Source organism: Prunus avium, chromosome 6, assembly GCF_965620075.1.
Source record: "Prunus avium chromosome 6, drPruAviu1.hap1.1, whole genome shotgun sequence".
Taxonomy (NCBI): domain Eukaryota; kingdom Viridiplantae; phylum Streptophyta; class Magnoliopsida; order Rosales; family Rosaceae; genus Prunus; species Prunus avium.
Window position 1 is genome coordinate 26,200,172 of NC_142289.1, and position 21,278 is coordinate 26,221,449.

Sequence of the window (21,278 nt, forward strand, 5' to 3'; positions counted from 1 at the left end):
AGCCCACACATGCATTGTTTTTCTTTTTTTAATAAATTAATAATAGCCCAATCTGTAAATAATAGCTCATGGTCTTCTATTTAAAATAAGCCAACTCTTGAAGCATATAGGAAATAATAAACGTCAATCCAATTCAAATCTATATAAATTTGATTAGAAGCATATGTCACGCTAAGGCTCTACCAACTTGAGCTATTCTAATCGTACTGATATTGGGCTACACCCACATAGAGCAAACATCAAAAAATTTATTCTAGCCACCCAAAACGCCATATTTGAACCTTGAGAGCCTAGAGGAAATAGCTCTCCTCCTCTAAAAAATTGTACCAACCTATCTTGAGTAGGTTCTTCAATCTTGGTAAGTTTTTCTCTTTGTTTTTTTAGGCTTAATATCACAAAACATCCCTAAGGTTTACGAAACTATCAGATTGCATCCTTACTGTTTTTTTTGTGTCATTTGTGGTCCTCAATGTTAGTATGTGTGCTCACAAATGGTCCCTATCGTTAGGTTCCGTCAAAACCTTTGTTAGTTTGCTGACGTGGCATATATATAAATATATATATATCACAAAACATACCTCAAGTTCATGCACCTATCACAAATGGTTCCTGCAAAAAAATTTGGTTTTTTCATTTAAATTCATAAAATTTAAAAATGAAAAAACCTTTGTGCATAAATTTTTTGTTTTTTCATTTAAGATTTTGGTTTTTCATTTCTAAATTTAGAAAACTCCCTTAGTTTGCTCATGTGGCATATATGTGGAGCCCACATCTCCAATAATATAGTGCCACATGTATTCAAAATACAATATATATTTTTAAAAAATAATTTAAAATTCATAAAATATTGGTTTTTTCATTTTTAAATTTTATGAATTTTTTTTTTATTTTTTTTTAAAACTCCATTAGTTTGTTGATGTGGCATATATGTGGAACCCACATCTCTAATAATATTGTGTTACGTGTATTTAAAATACAATATATAATTTATAATAATTTATAATTTATAAAATTTTACAAAGAAAACCAAAATTTTATGAACTTTAAATGAAAAAATAAAAAACATTTCACACGGACCATTTGTGAAAGGTGCGTGAACTTCAGGGATGTTTTGTGATATATATATGCCACGTCAGCAAACAAACAGAGTTTTTTACGGAACCTAACGGCAGAGACCATTTGTAAGCACAAATACTAACCTTAAGGACCACGAATGACACAAAAAAACAATAAGGATGCAATTTGATAGTTTTGTAAACCTTAAGGACGTTTTATGATATTAAGCCTTTAAAAAAAAAATTAAATAAATTCAATTTCCAATTTTAATTGTTGTTGTTAAGTTTTTATGATTTAGGGTTTGAGTGAAAACTTTTGGAGATTGTTGATATATGTTTTATTTTTGCAACTTAAAGTATTAATTAGCATATATGATTTTTGGTGTCTAGTATTTTTGGGGAATCAACTTATTGTATTCTTGTTGATGAAGCAAAAGATGCATCTAATAGAGAGCAAATTACCATTGTTTTAAGATTTGTTGATAAAGATTGTTTTGTACGAGAACCGTTTTTTGAGATTGTTTGGTATTTATTTATATTTTATACTTCTTTGTGTTATATTTGCTCGTAATGTGGCTTTGTTTGATTTATAAAACTTTATTTACATTTTTGTTTCAAGAGAAAAAAGGCTTATAATATATCTCCTCTATAAATAAATAAATAAAAATTTAGCCTACGTCTATAAAAATTCTTGGGTCCGCCATTGGATATATACCACAAAACTTCCCCAGTTGATGAAAATATTAAGAAATAAGAGTATTCATTAAATAAAAATAACATAGTAAATTACAAGTTTTTCATAATAAAAAAATTAAAATTAAAATTAAAACAAAAAAACAAAATGAGAACATGGTCCTTATTTTCATTTAACACAACTAGAGTACTCATTTCTCTCTCTCAATTCTAAAATATAAAAAAAGGAAAAAAAAAAAAAACAATTGGCACACATATGAGCGAAATAGTTTAGAATAAAAAAATAGAGTGCTGCTATTTCCACCAACTTGTCCTATTTTCCCGCCCACCTTATTTTCAAAATTTTAAAGACAAATTTACCCCTTTGTAAAATGTCTTATGAGGACAACTCTCTCTCGGTCTCTCTCACACGCACCCACACCCATATTTTCTTTTTCTTTTTCTTTCTGTTCGAAATCCACACCCATCTTCATACCCAACCCACCAAACAAAACGAAGTCAACATCTTCCTCTCCCTATGTTCTTTAGGGTTTAGGAACCAGAAGATCTAAACTTACAAACTCATAACCCCAATTTTATTTTCAATCACACATAATCCAATCGTTTTTCTTTCTTCTCTAACTCTAAAGCTCAAGTAGTCCCATAATTACATCGACTTTGAGCTTTTGGGCAACTCTAAAACTGACAAAAATCCATGGCCATTTCCTTTTCTTCCTTTGTCTCTTTCTTTTCTTTTAATTTCGAACTCAAATAACACCTCTCTCTTGCAGTCTCTGAAATTAAAAATAAAATAAAGCAAATGTGTTTTCATTTTCTGGAACAAATAGAGCAATCAATGTGAGTTTTTTTTGTGGGTGATAGGAAGGGGAGTGCTTTTTTTGTCGGCAGTAGAAGGAGAGTTTTTCTTTGGTTGAAGAAGGAAAGTTAAATGTTTGTAAGGTCATGGTGTTGACTGTTGGGTTTTCGTCATAGAAGAAGGTTGGGGTGGGGGAAGGGGGAGGGGGAGGGAGATTGGGGTGGGGATAGGCTAATTGAAGAATTTTTTTAATTGTTTTTTTATATAATTTTTTTATTGTAATAGCAAATATGGAAATACAATTAAAGGGTATTTTAGGAGTAATGGTGGGTGGAAAGATATGTTTGTGTTTATTCAAATTTATGTTGTGGGTGGAAAGATAAGGTGGGTGGGGAAATAGAACAAAGGGGTGGAAATAACAGCACTCAAAAAATATTGTGGTTTACAATCCCATATATAAATCCCCAAATAAAGTATGTAGGGTAATTTCGTCCTTCTTGGCTTTCCTATTACAATTAATTTCTTTTTGAGCGATAAGGTTTCCTTTACGTTTATCAATTTTTCGTGTGTTCCTATTTTCTTGCGGTTGTTGTTATTATAATGTGTTGCATCACATATGGTGGACCAATTAGAAAGACAAAAAAGAAAAAAAGAAAAAACCAAAAGAACAAAGAATATATAGTAACGAAAGAAGAACCTTCCCTTTGAGGGCAAACCTTCCATAGTCCAGAAAGATTAAAAAATACCGTTTTGTTATAAGTAGCATGCTAATCCTTTAGCACGTGGGAAACCTATCGCCTCTTTTCTCAATTCCACTTTTAAGATACCTATAACCAATGTGAAAAAATTGATTATTTATTTAATCAGCCGATGTTAACAAAAAGAAAGTAGAGATATTTCCATAAAAGATGACATTGGTAAGTGCTTTTACTAAAAGCAGAAAAAGAAACTTTTAAGTGGCATTACCTAATAGCAAGAATCATCCATCCACACTATCAGAGGTAGCTAGCAAGCTTTTCTTACCACGCCATCCTCCACGAATATATATGGATTGTCAGACTCAAACATATTCATATAACATTTACACAAGATAAATATTTAAGTACCAAAAATAACGAAACGGAATTTAATAGCCTCTATTTGGTTGACAAGTTAGATAGAGCGGAATGTGTTTCCTACCCTGTACCCGAGTTCAAATATCTCTTCACTTAATTTATATTATAGATTAAAGTAGAATATCGTTTGTATCAAAAGCTTCTATTTGGTTGCAGAAATTAAAGACACCTTCTTCAACACATATATAAGAAGCAAAATGCTGTTGCAGGCCACATGGGTATAATCTGATCCATCTGGACGTTCTCCTTCTCCATATGTTGTTAATCTCAAACCAAGTTTTAGTTGAACTGTATACAAATAGGTACACAATTATATTTACATTCATATTTTTAAGTATAGTAATAGATATATCAATTGATGTACTTGAAACCATTGTATCCATGTAATGTTTTGACAAGTAGGGAAAGAATACTTCAAGTAGTTTTCCATTGAGACTGGATAATATGCTATGCTGCCATATTAGAATGTGAGTATCTAGTCGAAACTTTGAAGAGGTTCAAAATCTTAGTTTATTAGAATGTGAGTATCTAATTGAAACTAATTGATAATGATTGAAGAGGTCCAAAATCTTATAAGCACTAAGGTAAAACTTTCCTCTTTCAATATGGAAGACATTCAACATATGGATCATGAAAGTTTAGAGGTACGCAATATAACAAAAGACATCTTCACCAACGAGGGTTGGTTGAATTGGTAATGATCATTCTCTTCATTATCAAGGCCTAAGTTCAAGTCTCGTTGTTGATAATCCTTCTTGGTGGTTAATATATAAAAACCAAAAAAAGAGCTAAGACCTCCTCTGTAAGTCCTCAAAAAATTCTTGGTATGCCCTGGCCCCTGAAACGAGGTAGCCTCCCCAACCCCTAAATTTTTTTATTTAAAAAAAAAAAAAGACATCTTCAACTAAAATAGCATTTGTAAGTGGCAGTGGCAGCTCTATAGGAACACAATTGAACAAATGGCAATGGGACACGTCATATGCTTAAAGAAACTTTTATAGGTGGCCAGTAGTACTACTCGTGCTTTGCCAAATAAAAAAAATGTCATAAAAAGTGGGACCAATCGTTATGGAAAGAGTAGAGGCATATGGTTCTGTCTGTGATTCCCACTTGCGACAAGTGAAAAAATAATGGATAATATTGGCCAATAATCCATATTGGATGTCTACCAAGAGAGCCTCTTCATTCTTCGCGGCCAACGTATTTTTAACTTATACCTTCTGCTTTCGTCTAGCGTTAGCATGTTTGAATAGGAGAATATATATACGTATGTATAATTTTTGTTTTGTACTGTATTGTATTTTGCTTTGTATTGATATTGAATTTCTGATGGGCAGTACTTGTTTATCTACTTTGGGACTGACCCATTTGGGTCATTTTCTTCGTTATCTATTGGTGTTTGGTTTTATTCACATCCATGTTAAATGTTGTTTTCATTTTCTTTATTAGATAGGGAAATGACTTTAATTTTCTTTCACTTTCAGTTGGAAACTTGGAATCTCTGCCATAACAGTCAGCCACTGATAGAGGATATGACTCAATTATTTTGAGAATTATCCACATACACGTATTGTTAGATTGTTTGACCAAGATGATGACCATATATGATAATGGTAATAGAAGATTATTAATAATTAATTGGGTAGTTTTGGTGAGTTGAGCAAACACCACCACACACTTGGTGGCTAAGCAAGAAAAGCCGGTATTGATATATATATATAGAAATTCTCCGATACAGACGTTTGCACGTTATTATTGTTCGAATTTATTGTATTTTCTACTACATACCTGTTTTTGCTTTCCTCTCTATTTACAATGTCATTCGCAAGATAATCATGTACGGTCATCTGAATGAGAGAATATATTTATTGGACGTCAGCAAAAGCAACACCTTCCGGTCTTTACCTTTACTTTCTTGCTGGATGATAAACTTTCTTGGAAAATAATTTATTTTGCCGGAAAAAAATAAGGGGAAAAGAAAAGACGGTGTGTGTGTGAGAGAGAGAGTGGGAAAAGGTAGAAAAGGGGAAGATATTCGCCCCCAACAAAGTTTTGCTTTTTTGAAGCTTTATAACAAAGGCTTTGATATTCTCATCAGAAGATCTTCCCCCATTATTACATGGTCCATCTGGTGGCACGGAAACAAAGACTGAAAGACACACGAAATAAAGAGAGAAAGAGAAAGAAGAAAAAGGGCAAAAAGAGCGGGAAAATGCCAGAATATGTTTGGAAGAATTCCTTCCCTCCTTTTCATTCATAATATTCTAAGGTTGGGGAGCCAATTTGGCGAATGAGAGCGTGCCACTTGGCCAAATGAGTATGGGGGCACGTCGCTGGCTAGGTTTTGCTTGGCTTGAGCTAGGGGCCTTGTTGTGGTGCGTGGTCCAAGCCCCTTCTTAGCCGAGCATGATGGGGAGGCCAGCGGTGGGCGTGGGGTGCCTTTTTAATCATGGGAATGAGCCATCAACTACACCACTAGGGTATTGGTGGCCAGCCTAGCAGAATCTTGGTATATTCTGCCTTGTTTCTTTTGTTTGCCTAGTTTACAAGTGTGCGTTTAGGCCACGATACGAATTTTCTCTTTTGGCTGTAATTTATATATTTTATGGTTTAAAAAAATATACATATACACATACCGTTGGGTGTTCATTACAAATTTGTTTTCAACGGTCCAAATCGTTTATTTTTCAAGTCTTCAATTATAGATTATTCTTTCAAAAAATTGAACAAATCGGAAATCATTAAGGAATCAAGTTGTGACCAACAAAATAGGCAAACATGGTAGTTTTGGGTTCGGACGATTTTTTGCAGAAATGATTTTTGAAGGAATATTTAAAAACTAGACAGTTCAGATCATTGTAATATAGTGTGTGGTGAGCTCTACAAAGATGTCCATTATCTGAAACTCTCTAGATACATCATATCAAATGTCTAGCTAAAGCTGTCTGCCCATTACAAGAAAATGTTGGTGTATCAAATTCCAATTTCCCAATCCAGAAACTGACCTCCCTCTTTCGCTTTCTTGTCGTGAGTCTACAATATTATCTCTTGCTATAGTTCGGTTTGAAGTGTTAAATATCTAGTTTTTACACGTAATTAAAAAGGTTCAAATGTTATTGTACTAAAAAAAAGGGACAGGGATATCAATAGAGGAATATTATGCTATAGGATATTATGAAGCAAATGCGAATAATAGTAATATCATTACTTGAAAACAATTTATTTGTTGATATTTCTTTCCACAATTTATTGAAAAAATATATATATTCAAGTTCAAATATCTCCTCTCGTGAGCCGAAAAAAGAGCTAAATGCTAAATTTAAAGTCATGTGACGATGAGGTTTTTTGTTTTTTGTTTCTTTCCAGCTGATGCAATGTTTAGAACGTCTCTCTTTCTTATAAGTTTTTTCCATTCTCTTTCTCAGATTTTTTTTCTGTCTCTCATCTTTCTTTCCCCAATGTCTTTAATTTTTTCGAATGACCCGTTTGCTCCTGATTTCTCATTTTTATATTGCCTAATTTTTTAATATTAAGCTCAAACGCATAAAAATTTCAAGAAATATCATACGGATGACATCCAACAAAGAAGATGTGGTTAGTTCTTATCGTTTACGCACATATATTATTTTTAATATACACATAGTACATTTATACCCTAAGGGCGTAGCCAAAGCGATGACTGCAGTGCCCTTGGCCACCCCACCCTTTCTCCAACATGTACATATATGAAGAATATATAATGTAGAAACAAAATATTTCACAATATTAAGCTAGTTTGCCAACGAGTTCTAGTCGAGTGAAAAAGCTACTTTGCCAACGAGGACTGCAGTGCCGCCCTCCCTCTCTTTTAAGATGAGAAAGCTATTTTGCCAATGAGGTCTAGTCGAGTGGAAAATGACCTTAACTTGGAGACCAGTAGTCCAATGTTCGAACTCCCATCAATATCAAAATATCAATTAAGAATGAAAAAAATATTATCTTCAAGTGATGAAACAAGTTTCTTTTCTTTTAGGCGGTTCATTCGCATCATATATTTTGCAACTTAGGAAGGCGCTGTGCATGATTCTTGAGATTTTAGATAAGGCAATGAGTTTTACATGCAGGACATGTCCAATCGATTACGTGAGACAGTAACCACGCAATCATGATTCATGTAGATGTAGGATTCGATTACATCTGGTTTATTATGTGAATATTTTCACTTATTATTCTTGGTGGATCAACTACCACACGCACGAATGGCAATCAAGTGGTGGACAACAACCGACATTAAGAATGGATACCATTGTAAAGTTTTGGGACACGTCATACAATTATATATATACACATATGCTTCTTGAATTAGGTCATTTCACAAACCCAGAAAATAAAAGCATTTAGTAACTCATCATCCACCATTGATTTCATGGCTAAAATGATGAAAACACAGCCAAATGCTGTGGCAAAGCAAGCGATGTTAAAGTCAAATTGGGGCCGTGAACCATGACGTACGTACCATTATTTGTACGGACAAATCTTGGAAAAATCTTATGCCACTATATATCAATAGGATTGGCCTCGACAAAGAAGGTTGAGACCCATAAAATATTATATGGTGAAAAGAAAAGAGAAATGGGGTTAGTTGGTGATGGAAAATCCAACATTGTTATTGTGATACAACTAATATTTGGAATCTTACTCGATAAGCCATGACCCAAAATCAGACAAGAAGCCAAGAGACCAGGAAAAAGTTTGAAGTGGTGGGAACACATAGAGGAGGGGAGGCAAAGAAAATGGGATGCTGCGGTCAAATCCTTGTCCACCCTCCCACCCTAAAATTTGTAGACATAATTAATTGTTAGCTTGATTATGTGATCAGTGATTTGGATATGACACCACTGCCAAGAACTTGGTAGTGAGGTTATGACTTTCCATTATGAGTATGTCTGTTGCATTTTGTGTGCACATGCTCCCTTCTTAGGGTCCTTAATTGCTCTAGCTAGGGCTTTTTAGATAGAGAGTGATGGAGCAACAAGCGAAAAAAAAAAAACAGACAAAAGAAGAAGGGCTTGTGAATTGTACATTGTTCTTATAGTTTTTTTAGTTGCAATAGTCTCTGAATTTAGACTCAATTTGTATTCTGATAAATGAAGTCGTAAAATGGCTATTGTAGTCCTTAAACTCCACTTCCTTTAGCAGAATTGCGTTACTTTTTCTGTCAAATTTAGGAGAAAAAAATATTTTTTACGTTCTTTCTAATGGGCACGCACAACCATATTTTACGTTTATCTTCCTTCTTTTTCTTGCTTTTTCAGTTGATCTGGTAAAGATTAAAGCAATTGGGTTGGGGGGGCAAACCTGGGTGGGGAATTGGTAGGGGAAATATCTTGTGAGGCTAGGTAGGGGACATTTCGTGGTGTAACTGGGATGACCTTGGATGTTTGATGGGTTTAAATAAAAAAATTCAAAAGAAGGCAATTGAATTTTGTTCTTATTGTTCTTGTGGTAGGGGCGGAAATGATGGATTTGGGTACAAAGTAGTGGTGGGAATGGTGGCCAGTGTGAGTGACGGGGATTGGATTTCAAGTTACAATTTTACCCCTAAATCTAGCAGGAAAATTTAACAAAATCTAACGGCAGGACCAACATTGCTAACAAAAGTGAAGTTGAGGGACTATAGCAACTATTTTGCAAATTCGAGGACCAAAATGCAAATCGGGTCTAAATTAAGAGACTATGGCAATTAAAAAGCCTTTATTTATTTATTTATAATTATGGTTGATTTTTTGGTGGAGAATGTAAGGATAAGAGCATCTAAAATATTAGAAATACGAGAATAGAGAAAAATTTCTCAAATTTTATTAATTAATCAACTAACCATCAAACGACAAGGGGCTTGTAGTTCAAGAGTCCTAGGTTTTATTCCCCCTCAATATCACTTTGTATGAAAAAAAAAAAAAACTAACCATTAAACGCTTAACAACAATTACACCAAACACCAAACATCAAACACCTTAGGCAACATAATGAAAAGAAAAAAAAAAGCCCTAATTCATGCAACTAAAATAACCCTAATAATTTGAGGTTAATTTTTTTGTTTGACGAAATTTTTGTATTTATGGTATGATGAGTTTTATGACGAAAATTAACAGAAGGGGTTTGTTTTTAAATAATTTGAAACCCTAGGGGGTGCTAGAGTATTTATGAAACTTCAAGGATTTTGTGAAAACACCAAAAACTTTAGGTGCTGTTAGTGTAAATAGTTCAAAATATAATATTAATCAAGCTAATCAAGTCGTCCCTTGTTTGGCAGAGCTTTGCTTTGCTTCATTTGTCTTTATGAATTTGTTGGACTTGTTCAACCTTGATGCTTTAGTAACTTGGGTATGATTCTTGTGTAGTGAGGGTTCTTTGGTAGAAATCACCATCATAGGTTTTGTGATGACCAAGTTGATGGCGGTTGATCCATTTAGGCCTTAGCAACCCTTAATGTTTAAGTTGGAATAACCAAGTTGATTAGGATTCAGCCAATCATGACTCGGGTTCTTGCAAAGGCTTGAATAGCCGTGGAAGTCTCGACGGGTTTGCAAACTTTAGCCATAGTGGCATACGTTGTTGCAACTTCAAAAGCTTCTATTAGGATAACTTTAACAGCGCTTTCTCAGTTTTTGTGGGTTGGGCATGAAGGAAACATGCATCTAATGCTTAGGAAATGAACTTTAGCCACAACCTATACAACAAAAACATTCTAAATGGCGGATTCATTTTGTTTATACTAGTTGAGCTAAACCTTTTTCATTTTAAACAAAGTATCTTAGCCTAATCTCTTTGAACACAAATAGAAAAAGGAAAAAGGGAATAGATCTTTACCCTTGACGACCTTTTCTTGATTTCTCAAGAATGAACACCTTTGTTGGAAATGCCTTTTGTTTCTCTTGATTTTGACTTCTTCACCTCCAAGATTGGAGTCCTCTACCTCACCACACCAAATGCTCCTAGAGATGAGGAGAAGGCAATCAAGAAGTATGGATGCTAGTCTACTTTTTTATTGGACCAATTTTTGGTTTATGGAAGATGAGATACAAAGATGATCATTCATCAACCAAAGTAGGAAACCAAAAACCATAGCTAGGTTTTCTCCAACACTTAGCTTATATACAATAACACAAAAGGTAAGGGGACAGCTTCTCCTTAGTTACCAAAATTTGGGTGGGTATTTGGGGCTCCATTTGGTTCATGTGTCATGTCATCTCATGTCACTTATTCCTTTGGCCCAATAGCCTTTTGAGCTATTTTGTCTCTTTTCTTTTAAATCGTATTTAAAGGCCCAATCCAATATTTCTACATGTCAATATTAATTCCATAATTAATCTTTTAATTATAATTTAACTATTAAATTATATAGATTATTATAAATAAACCCAATCCTAGGCATGTATTTATAAAAAAACCCACACACTATTTAAACATAGAAACACACCCAAAATCAACCCCAAAATCAACAATTGTATATTTTTTGGGTGTGTTTATAAATGAGTTTTGAGTGTGTGTAATGATGGGTTTTGGGTGTGTTTATAAAGTGTTTTGGGTGTTGGGTTTTTTTATAATTTCAGCCCCCATTTTGGGTGTTTTAGTGAAACCCCCTAAATTATAATTATAGTCTTACTTAATTGACCCGGTCGAATTATTTGACTTTGGTCAATTGCTCCAGTCAACATGTTGACTTTTGATCGTTGACTTTGACATTTGATTATCAACCATCGACTTGTGTCTCCTCATTTCATTTCTCTTCATTTGTACCTCTAATCACATTCTTTGGGTGTGCAGATCCAGTGGTTCCCCTTAGCAAGGTAGTTGGTTGACTCAACTCCTCAGAGATGATATAAGAATTAAATTCCACAATTAAATTCTTCCTATTAATAAAGGTTAATTGAAACCTTTTAGGACATCCACAGACCATGGTTGTCGCCTAGCAGCAAGTCATGGTTATCCGAGCTAAATGAGACATTGTGAAAGAACCTATTCAAATTGGAATGACCGTGCAATTGAATCCTTCTCTTACGTCAATACTCCTTATTCACATTATTAGAACATGGAATCCGATTGCCAATATCCTAATGTGAATCATTACTTTTATATGAGTATCTTGGTAAGATTTGAAGACTTCTTCTTTCAAGTCTTATCCTGGTAAGATTTGACCAATCATATCTTGGAGTATTCTCTCTCCTTTACTGAGAGTAGAGATTCCTTGTTGTACATTCATTTGCTTTCATGACTCTATTGAGAATCCTGATAAGCACCTTTAAGCTATGCCTAATTCAGCATAACCGTATAGTACCCTCAAAGATTAACAACATTTGCACCATTGCAATTTATGAGTTACAGGTTGACATGTGAGTAAAGACTTCCATGCTGTAACTCATGTGTTGGATCGTGTTCAATGTACTTGTTCTTCTACAAGCACCTACACACATATCGATATGTCTCCACACTTAATGACTTGAGACCTTGCCATTCCCTACATATAGAGACGATACTGTGTGTACTGGTCTTTGCGGAATATTGATTGGCCAAGAAAATATTCAGGATTTAGGGATGATGCGAAGTCTCCATGTATGCAATCTCATTACATAGCTCTCATATCCACTTATGTATTCCTTTGACTATGGTTATTCTACATATTGAAAGATAATATAGAATGATTTAATGTATAAAAAAACCTTTCTTGCCCATTGATAACATAATATGTCTTTTATCAAAAATGTCCTTAACTCTAACTATTACATAATTAGTTGGCTTTAAGGTCATATTTCTAACAGGGTACTAATGACCTCTACGGTTGCCTTGCTAGCCATGACTCCAAAAGTAGGCTTCGGAACATTGCATGCTATTAAGGCATGATCGAAAATAAGAGATACATGGAAGCCAACACATCTCGCATGTTCAGCCTTAAATGAGGCCATTGGGAGCTCTTGGAAGTATATCGTAACTTGTGGTGCCTTTTTTAAATATATTTTTTTATATATAGCAATGAGGCAATCACAAAACAAATAAGATTAGACACTTTATGAATGCAGATGAAAAGGATACTGGATCCCATTGGACGTGCCAAAAATTATGTACGTTAAGGAAAAATGCGAGTCTCCCAACATAATATCACCACTATTATTTAACAATAATGGGGTTTTATTATTTTAGGTTTGCCCATTCGAGATGAATTGTCTCTTAATTGCAATCCCTTGTTACAAGTGAACACCCTTTTATTCTACCATTAAGAAAGCATAAAGAATGTGTTTGGTTCTGCGGTTGTTCTTAAGTCGAATCATAGGTTACCTACGTATTCTTTTCTGGAATCAAGCCACTTGTAGTTCTAAGAATTGCAATGAGTGAATGACTTGTTGAAAAGAAAGTTTCAATTGGATTTGATTTGTTTGGAAAGTGTTTGAGTGAATTTGGATGGAGAAACTAAAGATTCAATCTGGAATTGTATTTGGAGCAAATTTGGTTAATTAGGATAAACTAGAGATTTTGTTTGGAATTGATTTGATTTCAATTGCATCTAGATTGAGCCTAAACTGCCAATGTACCCTTTGAAATGATCAAATTGAAGTAGTTCCAAAAAATTTAATGGGTAAGTATGACCCACTAATTTAAAACTTGTGTCTTTAGACATTTGACAGCATTTAGAGTCATTCTAAGAATTTTGGAATGCATTTGAGATTTATTGGGAGATTTTGAGATGGATTTGATCTCCCTCAAATTCACATTGGTAGATCATCCACGAGAAAATTTGAATAGCTTTGTATGAGTAGCCGGATACACAGAACATATTTATTTTGGATTTTTCTAATAATTCTTAAATCATCGCTTTTATGGCCATGCACAAGGAATCCTAGAGAAAGGTCCTTTTCTCTTTTGGAAGCGGCCAAACCTCCTTACTTATATAGGTAAGTCTATCTAGGATGTCATTGTCTTTACATTCTTGCATTATGTTACGTACAAATCAAGAGTACAAACTCAACCTCCATTAGACATGTGTCCTTTTGCTAGAATTAATGTATAACACCTATGAATGGAAACTCTATTATTTTTCGAAATCCAACATAAATTTGACTTGTTCCCATCGAGGTGATTGTTATTTAATAGACCTTAGTCCCATCCCTTTTGATGTTTTATAAACCATCTCACATGCAAGTCCTTTCGTCAAAGGATCCGCCAAATTCTCTATTGATTTAAAATATGTTACACTAATTACTCCATCACCAACGAGTTGTTTTATATAATTGTGTCTAATATCGATACGCCTTGACTTTCCATTATACATCTTACTCGTACCGCAAGCATGGGTTGCTTGACTATCACAATAGATAGTAATAGGAGGAATGGCTTTTTCCACAATGGAATTTCAATTACCAAATTTCTTAGCCATTCACCATCTTTAAAAGCTAGTGCAATCAACTTTGATTCCACAGTCCAGTGTGAAATGCACGCTTGTTTCTTGGATCCCCAAGAAATTGCTCATCAATCAAGGATCCCCAAGAAATTGCTCCTCCATCAAGGATATATATCCACCCAGTTGTTAATTTAATTCCATATCAGTGTTTTAGCTAGCATCACTATATCCTTCTAAAACTGTTTGGGCCTAAGTTCCACATGCCAGCCCAATTAAAATTGGCCCATATCAGAAGAAGAAGTTTTGGGCTTTGATTTAAAAGACAGAGATCAGCCCAGAAGGTTTTAGAGGCCCAGACCCTTGAAGACCAATTAGCAAAAAAAAAAAAAAAAACATTAAAGATCAACTGCGATAAAGAAGGTGATTTCATCCAGACTAACCAGTTGCTAATCAAGAAAAAGGGCCCAGTTTCAAAGATCTTCAAAAGCCCAAAGAATTTGATCATCATCGTTGATCTCAATTCAAATCAAGGTAGATATTTTGGAATATATTTTTTCCAAAAGAGGAGGCCCATGTGACGTTGAAAGTCAAAATTTCCAACTGAGGAAGTGATGGGGAGTTAATGGAAACAGGTTAACCAGAAGAACACTCTTCATAAACCATTCAAAATGCGAGAAGGAAAGGACGACCAAGTTGCCCTTCTACACCCATAGAGGGCTCTACATTGGAACATGATGTGTTTTTCAAGAAATAAAATAGGAGACAAGAGAGTTGTTCTCCAGAAAAGCAAGAAAAGCTGAAACTAACTGTTGATGGTTCTTCTTTGCCATAATAATAACTTCCCCTTTTTGTGGCATTGGAAAAGGAAAATCTTTTTGAAAGATCTACCGCCCAGTATTAAAGATTAAAAAATAAAAACCCTTATTCCAGAGTTCTCTATAAATATGAGAGGAGGTGAACAAATTGGAGGATAGCCAAAAAAATCAAACAAAACAAAAACTCCCAAATTATATTGATAAATTCAAAAGAACAAAGTCTTTCAAATCTCAAAAGCCTTCAGACTCTGAAGCAATCAAGCCATTCAGTTTGAAAATTCATCCAACCCTCAAGCAAAACAGCCAGAACTTAGGTCATTTCAATCCAAAGAAACAATCCACAAAGGAAACAAGACTTCCCTTATTACAAATTTGGTTCAGCTTAGGCCAAATCAAACAGAATTCGGGTTTTTCACAATATGAAAACCTTAACAAATTTACACAGACGCTTTGAGTGCTCAGAATTGCCAGAATAGCTCTTGGTTGATTCATAATCAAGCAGAACAGATACTGTGGTGCAGCTCCAGATCCGCAATCGTCAATCCAGCCATTTCCAATCCAATCCAAACTAAAGAAATATCAATTCTGCCCATCCAGCAAGCCTCTCCATGGCAAGAACAGATTAAAGCTCTGCCAATCTCAACATTGGTATCGATTTTCAGTTGAACTTCATCAGTTGAAATACTGACGTGCAATTCCAGTATAGATATATCCAGTCCAGCCCGATTCACCAAACCAGGCAGAAGTCAAAGTCCAATGTTCTGTTCTTCCAGACTTGGCAGCTTTTCTTTTGTTTTAATACCGTGCAATAGGTAGTTTTTATTTCAAACAGTTTGATTTATCTTCCAGCTTGTATTTTGGCAAGAACTACCAGTTCTTGTTACTATGATAAATTGTGAAGTCCTCACCAGTCTGAGGCAAGAAAAGAACTTACTCGGGAGATATTCCTTACCCAAATTCACAATCACTTATTTAAAGTCAGTAACTTGGGGCGCAAGTTATTCATTTTTCATAAGTCTGTTAGGGTTCCTTACTGCTAACAGTGGCACGCTCGCACACCAAAGAAAGTTGACTTGTTGACCACAAATGGTTCTAGGTTAATGAGGAATTTTACCCTACCATCACAGAAACTAAATCAAAACAGGTGAACAATTTGGCATGCCTGGTGGGACTTCTCAGTTCACATACTCCTAAAGAGACATATTTTAGTATATGAATATTGGAAGTTCTAGCCAGAATCCACGCTTTGCCATGGAAGGAAATCTACCAGCTTTCCGAGAAGAAGGACATGAATCAGAATAGAGTGATGCCACCCACTCAGCTAATGGCAATACCAGGAGTAGACATTCCCGGTCTAGCTCCAGGAGGATTAGCCAAATACAGGAGGCTGCAGCGCAAAGGAGTCAGGACACTCTGAACAACATGACGGCCATGACGCAGTGGTAAATCCACAGGCAGTTCAGAAAGGATCGTGAGGTTGCTACTGCTAGAATCCCGAATCCAGACTCGGTAGTCCAATAGCTAGAACTCCCTTTCGGACCTCCACTAGAATTGGCATGGCCATACCAAGAGAATCCTCTCATTGCACAGATAGCTAGAGTACCAGGACCGGCAGAGATCCAAGCTAGACAAAGGGGAGGAGCCGTTGTCATCCAAGACCAGGAAGCTCCAATTCCTCCAGCAGGACCTGCACCAGTTCAGGCCCCCCAAAACCAGCCAAAACTTCCACTTGCTCCATGGCCAGAGGTTCCACGTGATCAGCCAGTAGCACATCTGCCTGAACAGCCAGTCGTGTTACCCTACAGACCTAGAAGGATGGATCCCAATCCATTTCCTCCACAAGCAAGAGGCAGAAGAGGAAGAGGGGGAATTGACCGTTTGCCAACAATGATAGAAATAGGCTGGGGGCAAACTGGAGGAATCATCCAGATTTCGAAGATGAAGAGGAGCACAAGGAGGAGGTCATACCTAGGCCATACAGGATGGAACAAAGGGCTGAACACAATCAGCCAGAACAAGGGAGAAACTTACCTCCCGTTAATGCTTTGAATGACATGGGAGTACTACAAAAGAATGATAAGAGAAATGATGAATCCTGAGGCCAGGAGAGGAGAAAGGCCCACCTACAGGAAGCCATATCCAGCTCACATTGATCAGATGCCCCTACCCCCCGATTTTAAAATGCCAAACTTTACTCTGTTCAATGGTGAGGACGCTTATGCGTCGTCAATCAAGCATATAGGCAGATTCTTTGTCCAGTGCATAGCTATAGAGAATAATCCCCTATTAAAGCTTAGGTTATTTGGAAATTCCTTGTCTGGGCAGGCCTTTACCTGGTGGGCAAATTTACCAGCCAATTTTATCCAAACAAGGGAATAGATGGAGAATGCTTTCCATGACTACTATTTCAGGATTCAGCCATAAGTCACCATCAGTGACCTTGCTGCCCTCAAACAGAGTGAAGATGAGTCTGCCCAGGATTTCATCACTAGGTTTGGAAAGCTTAAAATGAAGTGCAGAATCCTCATAGAAGAAAGGCACTTCATCCAGATGGCTTAGACCGCCCTTTCTCTGAGAAAGAGATTCGATGAGATGCTGTTTGGAGACCTGGTAGAATTGGTGGATTAGGCCTCCAAGTATGAGGAACTGCTAAGGGAAAAACAACAGAAGAGAAATTCTTCCAAAGGCACCTACTACAAGACACCATCTTCCACAATCCATTTGGTCGAAGTAGAGTCAGAAGAAGGTACAAAGAGTTCGGAAGAAAGGGAAGTTGCAGTGGCAGAAATGGCAAAACTGAAACACCCTATCAGCTGCAAGGCTTTAACAAAGCCACCAAAGGATCAAAAGCCACCACTGTTTATAAGAGGGTTTGTCCCAAACAAACCAGCACAGAACAAGGACTATTCTTTTGATTTAACTAAAGTGGACGCTTTGTTTGACGAGATGCTTCTGCAAAAAGCAATAGAAACACCTCACAGGTTGCCAAACCTGAGGAACTCAAGGGCAGACAGTATTGCAGATGGCACAACTCTTAGAACCATTCCACCAATAGTTGTGTTGTTTTCAGAGATGTCATACAAGAAGGAATAACAGCATGAAAGCTAAAGCTAGCTGAGAAACCCCCTACGTGACAACAGACCCTTTTCCCCAACCTCAAGTCAACATGGTCAACTTAAACTGGCTAGAATAGGAGAAAGGCAAGCTGATAGTAGAAGTCAGCCCCGACATGGGCAGAAGAGTCACGAAGGAGGTGAATTGGAAGCCAAGGGCAACCATCTCAGCTTGGGTAGTTCTATGCAGCAGGTGCAAATGCAAAAGTGAGCTGGAGATAACTCTGGATGAGCAAAAGCATCCTACAACAAGTGTTTTTGACAGAATTGGAGTGTTATACTAGCATACCTCACTTCCGGCCCTATCTAGAGACTCAGCCAAATAGAAATCCTACCAAAGGCCTGCCCAACATATCAGAAAGGTGATTGAGCAGCCAAAGAAGGAGATGCCAATTAAAATACTCGAAAATGATAGGCCACTAGCAACTATCATATAAGGCAAATGGTATTCTGTTAGAAAGAACAGCAGGCTGACTTTGGAGTTGACCAGAGCACAAAGAAGGAGAAGTCAGAGGCAATACTACACTTTCCTAAAAAATAGGGATAACACACAGGTGTTTCCAGATGTCAGTTTTGCTAGGATTGGGAATAATCCATAAGGGGATTTTCAAGCAAAACAGGCAGTATACCAACTGAAGGAGCTGATAGAAGCAGAATTTCCAAATGAATCCTCTATCCATCAAGGTTCATCCTCGAGTAATCAGTTAGAGCCTGCACAGTCACAAGACCAGTCTGAACCTACTCCAGCAGATAATCAGGAAGATTGGACTGAAGAATACGAGTATGAACAGGTGGACTATGAACCATCCGCAGACGACTAGACTGCACTCCTCGAAACATGAGACCAAGAGGACTAGACGGAGGAATATGGAGAAGAACATGTAGAATACGATGGAGAACTAGATGAAGAAGCTCAGGTTTTCGGTGCAGAATTGGAAAGCTTGCTAGAAGGTGATTTAGGCATCAACATGGTGTTTATCCTACGAGAGAAATTCAAAGCAACAGAAGGACAAGAAAGCACTTTGGAAGGAGATGTACTCTCTTGGGAAAGTTTCGAATGCAAGTTAGTAGAAGTAGAAGAAGGGCCAGAACAGCAAAATATTGCTGTCAAAACTGGTATAAATGCCATGGAATTGGCCGCAAAACAGCTGTGCTTTTCCAAACCTACCAAGGAAATGGCCAATCATCTCAGGCCGTTGTTCATCAATTCAAACTTTGGGGGTATTTCTATCCTTAAAGTAATGGTAGATGGAGGTGCAACCATCAATCTATTGCCTCACAGGCTTTGGCTAAAATGGGCAGACCAGAAAAAGATCTAATCTCAATGCGTCTGACGGTCACCAATTTTGCTGGGGGCATCACCAAGACTCATGGGATACTAGATGTAGATGTCATAGTAGGTACCGAGAAGCTGAAGATTGCCTTTTTTTTTTTTTTTTTTTTTGGTGGTAGACACCACTTCTACCACTTACAATGCATTGTTTTGCAGAGATTGGATCCACCAGAGCCTATGTGTTCCTTCCACCCTACACCAACAGTTGGCCCTATGCTATCTGCATTATATTTTGAGGTCAGGTATTATCACGATGACCTTGGTCCTTTTACTTTCTTCGGAGTCAACCAGAACGGCCACCCCCATGGTGTCACGACCCAAAGGCTCATTGAAGAAGGTTTGGCTAGTTCTCTAGAGGACTAGAATAGGCCTTTCGTTCTAAACCTCCAAAGTTCTAATGTTTAGCTCAAACCAGCAAAAGAAGGATCGAGCTGCGACAATCTGATCCATTACAAATGGATTGTTGTTATACTGGGAAGAAAGGAAGCTCTCTATGCAGAGTCCAGCCGTTAACATGTCAGAATTCATGCATGAGAGTGCAGAAGAACAGGAAGAAAGTTTACAAGAGGAAGAATAGGAATTTGCACTAGCAGCATTAGATGACTCCTTGCCAGAAGTGGAGGATCCCTTTCACCTGGGAACAGAAGAGGATCCTAGGCCTACTTTTATCAGTGCATTACTAGAAGAGCCATTGAAGGATGAAATCATTGCACTTATGCAGGACTTCAGAGACTGTTTCGCATGACATTATCACGAAATGCCTGGACTGGACAGAGGGTTGGTAGAACACAAATTGCCAATAAAAGAAGGATACTTGCAGGTCAAGCAAGCCAGAAGAAGGATGTCCATGGAAACAGAATTAAAAGTTAAAGGGGAGATAGAAAGACTGGTCAAAGCAGGCTTTATCAAACCTGCCATTTATGCTGATTGGCTGTTCCATATTGTATCAGTTCTTAAAAGAAAGACGGGAGCAGTCAAAATCTGCGTGGATTAAAGGAATTTAAATGAGGCATCTCCCAAAGACTAATATCCCATGCCAATGGCAGATATGTTTGTGGATGAAGCTGCTCATAACCAAATGCTATCATTCATGGATGGCAACGCAGGATATAACCAAATAATGGTGGCAGAAGAGGACATTCACCAGACTACTTTCATGTGTCCAAGGCATATAGGCGCATTTGAATACACTGTAATGCCTTTTGGCTTAAGAAATGCATGGGCTACTTACCAAAGAGCAATGAATTCTGTATTCCATGATATGATAGGCCATTCCCTAGAAGTATACATAGGTGATGTGGTGATTAAATCGCCAGAAAAAGGAAATCATGTATCTAATCTAAGGAAAGCTTTCTTAAGAATGAGACAACACAAGTTGAAAATGAATCTCAAAAAGTGCGTCTTTGGGGTTCAAGCTGGCAATTTCTTGGGGTTCTTGGTCCACCAAAGAGATATAGAGATTGACAAGAACAAGGCAAAATCAATCATAGAAGCTTTGCCACCTCGGAACAAGAAAGAACTACAAAGTCTCTTGGGGAAGATGAACTTTCTCAGAAGGTTCATATCCAATTTTGCCAGGAAAATCCAGGCTTTCTCCTATTTGCTAAGGTTGAAGCAAGAACAGACATTTAGATGGGAAGAATAGCACCAGCAGGCTTTTGAGAAAATCAAGCATTATCTTTCAAGCCCACCAGTTCTATCTCCACCAAAGAGGGGCAGGCCACTCAAATTATATGTTTCCGCATCAGAAGTATCTATTAGGAGCCTCCTGGTTGAAGACAACAAGGAAGGTGTTGCTTCGATTCAGCTGCACCAAAATGGTTTCAACTGCATCCTCAACTTGTGATACTCGCAAGTGCACGAGCCGTTTGGTAGTATAGCATATGTAAGTGCGAGGTCGATCCCACGAGGATTGGTGATTGAATGATCCAATTTGTTTCCCCTACACAAAATAGAAATGAAAAAAGAAAATAAATAAAACAAGAA